Source organism: Hemicordylus capensis, chromosome 5 (genome assembly GCF_027244095.1).
Source record: "Hemicordylus capensis ecotype Gifberg chromosome 5, rHemCap1.1.pri, whole genome shotgun sequence".
Lineage (NCBI taxonomy): Eukaryota > Metazoa > Chordata > Lepidosauria > Squamata > Cordylidae > Hemicordylus > Hemicordylus capensis.
In genome coordinates this window covers 27,210,783-27,221,046 of record NC_069661.1, presented here as the reverse complement: position 1 = coordinate 27,221,046, position 10,264 = coordinate 27,210,783, and the positions used below count along the sequence as shown (strand labels likewise).

Sequence of the window (10,264 nt, the reverse complement as noted above, 5' to 3'; positions counted from 1 at the left end):
AAAGACGTTTTAAGGGTTTGACGAGCCAGTGTGGTATAATGAACAGAGTATTTATCTTGGACTGGGGAAACCCAATGAACTTTGTGGCTTCACCAACCTATTACCCCTCCACTCCATCTGGAAATGATTTGGCCAATTTTGAAATAAAATTTCCTTTCAAAACATTAAGCAACAAAGGGATGTTTAAATGAATAAATTTTCATGTTGCACTTTAAAAAATTAAGCAGACAACCCACCTCAGTATTGTGGGAAGGCAAAAGATAGATAACTGATGATATCAGCATTCCAATCACTGATAAATGCATCTCTTAAACACATTGGGAACACATGGAAGCCAGGCTCACTCCATAGGAGGGGAAACACAGCAAGTCCCATTTAAAGGTATATCTGCATGTACCTGTTTGAAATGCCCCCTTCCTGGGCCCCAACATTGATGCAACATACTGCTTTGGGATTAAAAGAAGATGCAGTACTGCCAAAAGGATGACATTATACATCTGATTCTTTGGCACCATATCTAGGTCCTTCCATAGGTCTCCCACAGACATAGGTCTCCCATAGTGAAGGATGAAAATCATATGAAAATAAAGGCAAATACAGAAGCAAAATATGAGGGTCACATGCAAATACCAGGAGGCCCTCGTCATTTGCGGGGGTGCCGTTGTCGCCTACCATCATGAATATAGAAACCACAAACAATGACACCTTAACTCTATGAGAATCTGAGGGTTAGGTTCCTGCACAATTTTATTTGGCCAAACATCACCAAAACAACAACAACAAACCCCTCACTTGAGAGGGAAGTGGAAATAAAAGTATTACAGTATAGTGGCGCAGTGGGGAAATGACTTGATTAGCAAGCCAGAGGTTGCCAGTTCGAATCCCTGCTGGCATGTTTCCCAGACTATGAGAAACACCTATATTGGGCAGCAGCAATATAGGAAAATGATGAAAGGCGGCATCATCTCATACTGCATGGGAGACAGCAATGGTAAACCCTTCTTGTCTTCTACCAAAGATAACCATAGAGCTCTGTGGTCGCCAGGAGCCGACACCGACTCGACGACACACTTTACCTTTACCTTTACCTTTACAGTATAGTACCTTACTTTCCAGCTCTCCAGCAATGCCTCTCCCAACCTTCAAATGAGCCAATTTTTTGCAGATTTTTGCAGGCTTTTTTGGGCACAAGATGGCTCTGTGCTGTCTCCAGGCAGGAAATGCCACCTGCAATGCCCCTGGAAATCACTGCCGGTGTGTGGGTCAACTATGGATAGGTGAAAATAGCCTATTTTTAATACTGCAGATAATGAAACTGGGTCTCTAAGACCCATCCGTGGATATGCAAAACTGCACTTGCTGAAACCAAGGATATTAATGAGGGCCACCTGTGCAAGAGAGTGGATGCTGTTGAAAACACAATAATCCTGGAACACATCTGTAAAAGGCTGGGGAAATCAGACTGTGCTCCCACACGCTAGGCTGTGGTTATGTCCAGACTAGCTACAGAGAATCACATCAGAAGCAGATGCAGGATTGCCACTGAAAGTCCTTATGGGTTTTCTTTCTTTGCTTAGCCCCACTCATATCACATATCTGACACATATCAGATAGCAGAGTTAATGGAACATAGGAACATAGGAAACTACCTTATACTGAGTCAGACCATTGGTCCATCTAGCTCAGTATTGTCTACACACACTGGCAGCGGCTTCTCCATGGTCACAGGAAGGAGTATCTCTCACCCCTATCTTGGAGATGCTACCAGGGAGGGAATATGGAACCTTCTGCATGCAAGCATGCAGGTGCAATTCCCAGAGCGGCCCCATCCCCTAAGGGGAATATCTTACAGTGCTCATACTTAGTCTCCCATTCAAATGCAAACCAAGGCAGGCCCTGCTTAGCAAAGGGGACAATTTATGCATTCACAAGACCAGCTCCTCAGATAAAGCCTACAGCACCAGGTATTCCCAGGCGGTCACCCATCCAAGTACTAACCAGGCCTGACTTTGTTTAGCTTTCGAGATCAGATGAGATCGGGTGTATTTAGCGTAGTAGGGTAGTCTTAAGTAACATGTTCTTGTTACAATGTAGAAGACGAGTGAAAATAGCATCCCTAAACCCTACACAGAAAAATAAGATAATAAGCAAGGAACTGGTCAGTCTGCATTTCCACATGCAACCTGGAAAGAAACTAGTTCCCAGGCAGCAAACTGGCAATGCTGAAGGTGCTAAGTAACTTATTTCATTATCTGGTTAAAGCTGCAGCATTAACACCCCTTGGAGAGGTTTGTGTGTGTGTGTGGGGTGAATTATGGTGTGGGGGAAGGATAATGAAGCAGGAGGCTTGGGAGGGTGTCGTGGGGTACTTTGGCAGCCCCCGCCAGGCTCAGGGACTTTGTGTCCCTGGAGCTTCACTGTCCCTACATGCATGACATGGATCTAGTGCCTGTGAGTACCTGGGAATAGTAAAGTTGTTGGCACTGAGCACAAGGGGCACATGCTCCCCATTGTTTGACTGGGCACCCCAGATTTAAAACCATGTTTTTTAAAATGGCATGGTGGCAAACCCATTGCAAAGAAAAAAAAAAAAAAGGCTGAGGGGTGAGATACTAATGTGCAGTAAACCTCCACCTTAGGGGTGGAGCCATCATTGAGTGGACGGGTTAAAAGAACCCAAGCAGCCGTCAATCAGGGGACGCGTCTGGCGCCCCAGCCACACACCCTGCATCTGACATCAGACGCAGGGGGTGTGGCTTCACTCCCAAATGGTGCCATGTGGCCCTGCTTTAAAGGCAGGGAGAGCAGCTCCCAGCTGCACTGCGAATGCAGCACTGGCCGGTATTTGCTCTCAAACAGGACCACGCGGCCCTATTTGGAAGTGAAGCCACGCCCCCTATAATACATCTGTATTGTCTGATGTCAGACACAGCAGGGCATGTGTGTGTGGGGGGGGGACGCAAGAGGGAGGAACACGGGCCGTCGGCTGGCTTCCTCCACCAATGCTCCACCTCCCAAATTTTGTGAGTCACAAGGCGGCCACCAAAAGTGTTTTCAAAAGGGAGGAAAATCTGAAAATAAAGCGAGTACTGTGGGCCAAACCACGTCAGCTGTAACATGGATATCCTGGTGATTAATGGTTTTTAAAATGGAAGTGATTTTTGGATTTCTTCACAGAGCGTGAAAAAGGTTAATGTGTTGGGAATTCTCTCTGGTAAGAGAAACCTTTTTCATTATAGCAGAGGCACAACACAGCGGAAATTGGTTAGGCATGCGTGTATGCCGAGAGTAAAATAACTTGGAGCCAGTTCATAGTTTCAAATCAATATAAGTATTATTTATTAGATAACTCCATTAGATAGGAAAGTGAGGAGATAGAATTTCTAATCTATCTATTCTAGCTGGATGCAGATGGATTCTGCATCTCTGCACACATGGTGCAGGGGAGAGGAGCTTGCATGCTGCAAGGTAGAAGGAAGGGAAGAAAAAAAAAGGGAAGAGAAAGTGACAGGCAGGCAGGAAGGAAGTCAGTCCCTGAGAGTAGCAATCTACATTCCAAAGGGATAGTGTCAGAGCAGTAGAGAAAGGATGACCAATGTCTTGACCTCTCTAGCCCTCTGACTCACTAGTCTGTCCTCCTATGTCATTGAGACAAGAGACAGCGCATAGTCCTTCACTTCCAACATAATGTTCAAAATGTGGGAGTGGGGAAGGCTGTGGACTATTGGATCCAAGGGAAAGAGTTGTGGTATGCAAGAACAAGGAATCAGGAATATTAGTAGTTTAATGAAATAGATATTGTGTACAGAGAGGCAAGTGCAGACTGCTTTTTCTATGCTTTTGCTGCTGGCTGTTTGTTAGCCCCACCTCTACTCCAGGACTGGGATACAAGTAACTAAAGCCCCCTTCAAAAGCTGGCCTGGATCAAGGAATGGATTAGCCAAAAACACCACATGGACCTGAGCCAAACCCTGTAGGCCCAGATCTGTTAAGTACCAAGCCATGCCTCTGCCTGTGAGGCCTCACAATATGCTGGAGCCTCAAGTTCAACAGCAGGGTTGTCTGTTTTAGACCAAAGCAGAACCATAAAGTTGTAAGCCATCTTGGCTCAAGGTAGGGGGAACCCCTTGAAGGGGCTTTAAGGATCCCCCCCAACCCACTTTAAGGATAAAAAAGAAAGAAAGAAAATAAAAACAAAAACACTTCAAGGTTCAGATATGGCCATTCTAATTTCAGTCCTTGGATATGTTTCCCTTCCTCTTCCCTCACTCCTTCTGTCTCCTGGGAGCTCCATACCTGCTTCTCCAACTGGCCACAAATTTGCCAACCTGTGTAGCAACAGTCTAGTCATGTTTCTTTACTACTTCTACTACTACTACTACTACTACTACTACTACTACTACTACTTATAAACCGCTTTTCAACAAAAGTTTGCAAAGCGGTTTACACAGAAAGATAAACAAATAATAAGATGATTCCCTGTCCCAAAAGTAGGGATGTGCACAAAACCGGTTCGTCCGGTTCGGATCCGAACCGGGTCCGAACCAGGAGGGGGTGGTTCGGTTTTGGTTTTGTCCGAACCACCCCCTGGTTCGGTTCGGATCTGAACTGGTTCATATCTCAAAAAGTAGCTAGGATGGTAGCTGGCACCCAGGGGTACCTGTCACCCAAACCCCAAAGCAATTGGACACTCGTACAATTTTTTATGAATTTTTGAAAAATATTTTTATTTTTTTCCTCATAGGATATAATGGGACTCGAACCAGGCCATTATTCCTTATTGTGGAGCACCCTTGGGTGCCAACAACCATGCAAACCCTGAAGCAATCAGACACCCCTATGATTTTTTATGAATATTTGAAATATTTTTAATTATTTTTCTCATAGACTATAATGGGACACAAATCAGTCCATATCCCCTATTGTCGAGCACCTAGGGACACAAAAGCGGGGTGGGTGTTAGACAGGCAGGGGTGCCTACCACCCAAAAAATCCCAAGGCAATTGGACACTCCTCTGATTATTGGTGAATTGTTAAAGTATTTTTGAATTCCTCATAGAGAATAATGAGGATTGCAGCAAATGTATAGCTTCACGTCGGGGGGAAAGGGGTGTCGTAGAGTGGAGTGTGGTGGGTGGTAGTTCCTAGGGTGGGCAAGGAAGCTACCTGAATTATTTGAAAGGAATTGGGCAAAGGGGTGATTTTTAAGTGATTTTTAAAGTTTACACGTCTTTTTCTCCATAAAGAAGCATGGAGGTGTCAGCAAATGTATAGCTTCACGTCGGGGGGAAAGGGGTGGCCTAGAGCGGTGTGGGGTTGGTGGTAGTGCTGGTTAGGGGCAGGGAAGCTACCTGAATTTTTTCAAAGGATTTGGGCAGAGGGCTGATTTTTGGTTAATTGTTGAAGTTTACGTGTCTTTAAGGTTTTTCCTCATAATAAGTTATAATGGAGCTTTCAGCAGCCCCATAAGCGCACTTGGGGGGTGCTGGGGTGGCCCAGAGCGAGTGGTGGTGTAGTGCACATAGGGTGCCAACCACCCCCATGGGTTTCTAACCCATGGGGTACTTGGTTCTGTTGTTTCTGAGGTATTGAGTGTGGATTCTATGATAGCATATTAGAGTGGATTCATGGTGTCTCATTGAAAATCTCATTTGCTATCATAGAATCCACACTCAATACCTCAGAAACAAGAGAACCCCGTACCCCATGGCTTAGAAACCCATGGGGGTGGTTGGCACCCTATGTGCACTACACCACCACTCGCTCTGGGCCACCCCAGCACCCCCCAAGTGCGCTTATGGGGCTGCTGAAAGCTCCATTATAACTTATTATGAGGAAAAACCTTAAAGACACGTAAACTTCAACAATTAACCAAAAATCAGCCCTCTGCCCAAATCCTTTGAAAAAATTCAGGTAGCTTCCCTGCCCCTAACCAGCACTACCACCAACCCCACACCGCTCTAGGCCACCCCTTTCCCCCCGACGTGAAGCTATACATTTGCTGACACCTCCATGCTTCTTTATGGAGAAAAAGACGTGTAAACTTTAAAAATCACTTAAAAATCACCCCTTTGCCCAATTCCTTTCAAATAATTCAGGTAGCTTCCTTGCCCACCCTAGGAACTACCACCCACCACACTCCACTCTACGACACCCCTTTCCCCCCGACGTGAAGCTATACATTTGCTGCAATCCTCATTATTCTCTATGAGGAATTCAAAAATACTTTAACAATTCACCAATAATCAGAGGAGTGTCCAATTGCCTTGGGATTTTTTGGGTGGTAAGCACCCCTGCCTGTCTAACACCCACCCCGCTTTTGTATCTAACACCCACCTGGGCATAAAGGCCTCAGAAGGATGGGGAGAGGGCTCTAAGCACCCTGTCCATCTGTCAGTGAGGGGGAATGCCTTGCTCCTTCCCGGGAGCCCATACAGGCAGGCACCCTCCATCTCCACTGGCCTCCTCATGACTAGCTTCAAACCTCTTTTATATGTTCACAGGGTCAGCAGCCACCCCTCTTAACCCCTCCCCTGCTTTCCATCCCTACCCTCCTAAAGGGGCCACCTTACAGGACTCAATTTCCTCTCTCTGCATGGCCTCTCCCTCCATTTCCTCTCCCTGGGAAGCCCCAGGTCTTGCCAGGGTCTCCCAAGGCTGTCGGCTTCGTGTGTGGTCAGGCAACCCCTGACTGTTGAGCTGCTCACCGCCCGGTTGGGTGAGTGCCCTGCCCTGCTGGGCATTAGAGGAAAGTCCTGGCTATACATATACATATTTATGCATGTGCAGGGGTGTATCTAGGGTAGGGCAGGCAGGGCATGTGCCCCGGGTGCCACTTGAAGAGGGGTGCCATTCTCTAATTTATTTATTTTTTTTAAAAAATTAAAAATGGTCGCCGAAAACAAAATAGCCACTGCACATGCTCAAATGGCCTCTGTTTTTAGTGGCCATTTTTAAAAAAAAATTAAACAATGGCCACAACACATGCTCAAATGGTCCCTGCGAGGCCCTAGAGGCCAGCGTGGGGAGGGGGAACCTTTGCAACCCCCCCAGCCTTTAGGAAGCACCCCAAAGGGCTACAAGTAAAATAATAATAATATAATATAAGTCACTGTACACATATTTAGTTTGGAACTAGGTACAGAGAATCAGGGCTTGTGAATACTGAACTGAAGCTTATGAGCTAGGATTGTATTCATTTGCTCTTACTTTGCTTCTTGTGATAAGTGAGTTAAATGTGATGTCTTGCTAATATGGCTATTAATGGTGAGTTTGTCTTTGAATCAGTGTGAAATCCTTAGTATTAAGACCCACTGGGAGTTCCTTGCTCTTTCTCTCATTTTAACTGTCTCTCTGAAGTACTAGAATATATTACAAGCTGTGACACAGTTTACTCTGCATATCCTTTAATTATTTTCAGAGTATCTGGGAAAAGCCAAATTTTCCATTTATTTTTAAAACTTATGTAATAGTGATGCTACGATGCATAGTAGAAAATTAGAACAGGTATTTCTGTTTAGTTTTCCAAGTACACCTCCACATAGTATTTGGGTATTTCATGAGCCCCAGCATACTGAAATTTGTAGTTTTCCAGCATGTTTTGGTCTGGCTACGTCCATTGCTAAATAGTTTTTGAAATATTAAAAGATTAACAAGCTTGACTTGCATTTTTCAGCTGATATTATGGTAAAGTTATCTGAAAGATGGGTGTCAGATGTTTGGACAGGGGGCGCAATTTCAGTGCTTGCCCTAGGTGCTATTTTCCCTAGATACGCCTCTGTGCATGTGTACATCTATATGTACACATATGTGTATTCCAGAGCCCGGGACTCTGGAATACACTCCCTGTTATCTCCTTCTCTGCATGCTTTTAGAAAGACCCTCAAGACGTTCCTGTTTTCCCAAGTTTTTAACTGAAATTTTAATTTTAATGTGTTTATCTACTGAGATTGATTTTGTCAGTTTGCCAGTCTGTGTAGTTACTAAATACTGAGCTAAATGGACCTATGGTCTGACTCAGTATGGCAGCTTCCTATGTTCCTATGTCTGTTTTAATGAATGCTAAGTGTTTTATACTGTTTTCACATTTGTTCCGTTTTAACTTTGTACACCACCTAGAGATGTCTATATCAGGTGGTGTAGAGATATGATAAATATATAATCTGCTGCCCCTCATTATTTCAGTCATGAACCCAGGGTTGGTGTCCTGGACACCTACTAGGTTTTTCAGAAACTAATAGGAATAATCTGAGATTGGAAGGAACTGGCTCAGAGGCTTTGAAGAATTTTTGGGAATGTGTCTCCTGAACCTTTAAACTCTAAGTTTGAAGTTGGCACTCTCTCCTCTCCTGCACTCACACTCAGCCGCCCTCAGCCCTGTAGTTTGATACCTCCAGTAGCAATTGCTTATGTACATCTATCTGAAGAACATTTGTCATCCTTCTCTATTCCAGTGGATGCTTGTTACAGAAACAATCTGGGGCTGGCTGAATCCGGTTAAATTTTGGGAGTCGTTAAAGGTCTGTTTGTTTGCCTTTTGAAACTAGGTAGCTAATTCAAGGAGAATGGGAATTATGGCATTACCTGTTTCCAACATGAAATCAGCCAACCTGATAGCAAGAATGATGTCACTCTTTCGATAAAAGACGAGCCAACGATCTCTGGAATGAGAGGCACTCTAACAGCCTCCTAAAGAGGAGGACGGTGTGTTCTATTAATATACCCAGTACTTGGGTTCCATGGAACATACTGGCTCTTCTGCTGAGGTTTTATTTTCTCCTTTCATGACACTAAAAAGGAATGAGATACTTCTTAAAATCCTCAAACAGGCAAGGAAAACCAGCTCCACATATATAAAATCAATAACAGATTGCAAGGTTTGTGGTTTACAAAGCAGTGTGGTTTATTCTTAACATCTATTTCCAGTTTAGATATGGTTTCATCAAGAATTTGCAAGATACCACTACATGAAAACAGATTTATTAATGCTTAAGTGTATGTTTTTTGCTCTCTCCACTCTCTTGAGTAGGACGGGGCAGGGCTAACCTAGTTTCACTTCCACTGTCCTGAGTTTGGGTTAAAGAGTCCTGATTTTGGGAGGGCGCAGCTGCCGCTGTTGATTCAGCAGCACAGGTCAAGGACTTCAGCCATTAACTGCTTCACTTGGTACTGGGGGACGGGAGAAGTAAGCTCATAACAGTTGCCTAACAATCTCTTCACATGCTACACAAGTGCTTCTGGGTCTGAGAACATAGCTGTGTTCAGTCATTATAGCCAACACTGTACTATCTATGAATAGTGCACAGAGGTAGCAGAGATGTGTACACAGGTGTAGTTATTCACATGTTGGGGCCATTCACACAACCGAGTGGGCAGGGGGCTGGGCGGGCAGGCGAAAGCTGGCCCAACTCAGCTTCCCCCAGACAATTGCTGAAATGTGGCTGCAACAATCCTCACTTCATGGTGCAGTCCGGAGCGTCGGAGGCCGGGATGATGCGTCTTGGCCTCCAGATATCATGTGCTCAGTGATGGCAACAGAAGCAAAATAAATCATTGGATCCTTCTCTGAGGATGTAAGATGTGGAGGAAGGGAGAGGGTATGCCCCATTGCTTTCTTTTTAGCCTACTTTCCAGTAGGCTTATGAGATCACCTGACATTCCTTGTGTCCGTGTGTGTGTGTCCCCCAAGATCAACTTCACAATGCCTGGACCAATATGAACCAAATTGGGTACAGTTGTAGGGACACATAGGGACACCTCAACGGCATAGTCTGTGATGATGTCATCCACCCCGATCCAAGATGGTGGACACATAAACCTTTGAGGCACAAGTGGGCTAACTTGTGAACTGCCTAACTGATTTGAACCAAATTTCCTACAGCTTTAGGGATACATAAGGCTGCCTCAATGGCATAGTATGTGATGATGTCATTCACCCAAATTCAAGATGGCGGATGCATGAATGTTTGAGGTGCAAGTGGGCTAACTTGTGGACTGTCTGATTTGAACCAAATTAGGTACAGTTGTAGTGAGTGACACACAGGGACACCTCATTGGTGTAGTTTGTGATGATGTCATCCACCCCAATTCAAGATGGTGGACACATAAACATTTGAGGCGCAAGTGCACTAACTTGTGAACTGCCTAACCGATTTGAACCAAATCACCTACAGCTGTAAGTGTACATGGGGAAACCTCAATGGCATAGTGTGTGATGATGTCATCTACCTCAATCCAAGATGGTAGATGCATGAATGTTTGAGGT

The 10,264-nt window shown here is 44.8% G+C and overlaps 1 pseudogene; it reads right to left on the bottom strand.

Moving 5' to 3' along the window:
* Nucleotides 1-1,949: 1,949 nt before the first annotated feature.
* On the bottom strand, nt 1,950-2,065 carry LOC128328587 (uncharacterized; annotated as a pseudogene).
* Between the last annotated feature and the right edge of the window lie 8,199 nt (nt 2,066-10,264).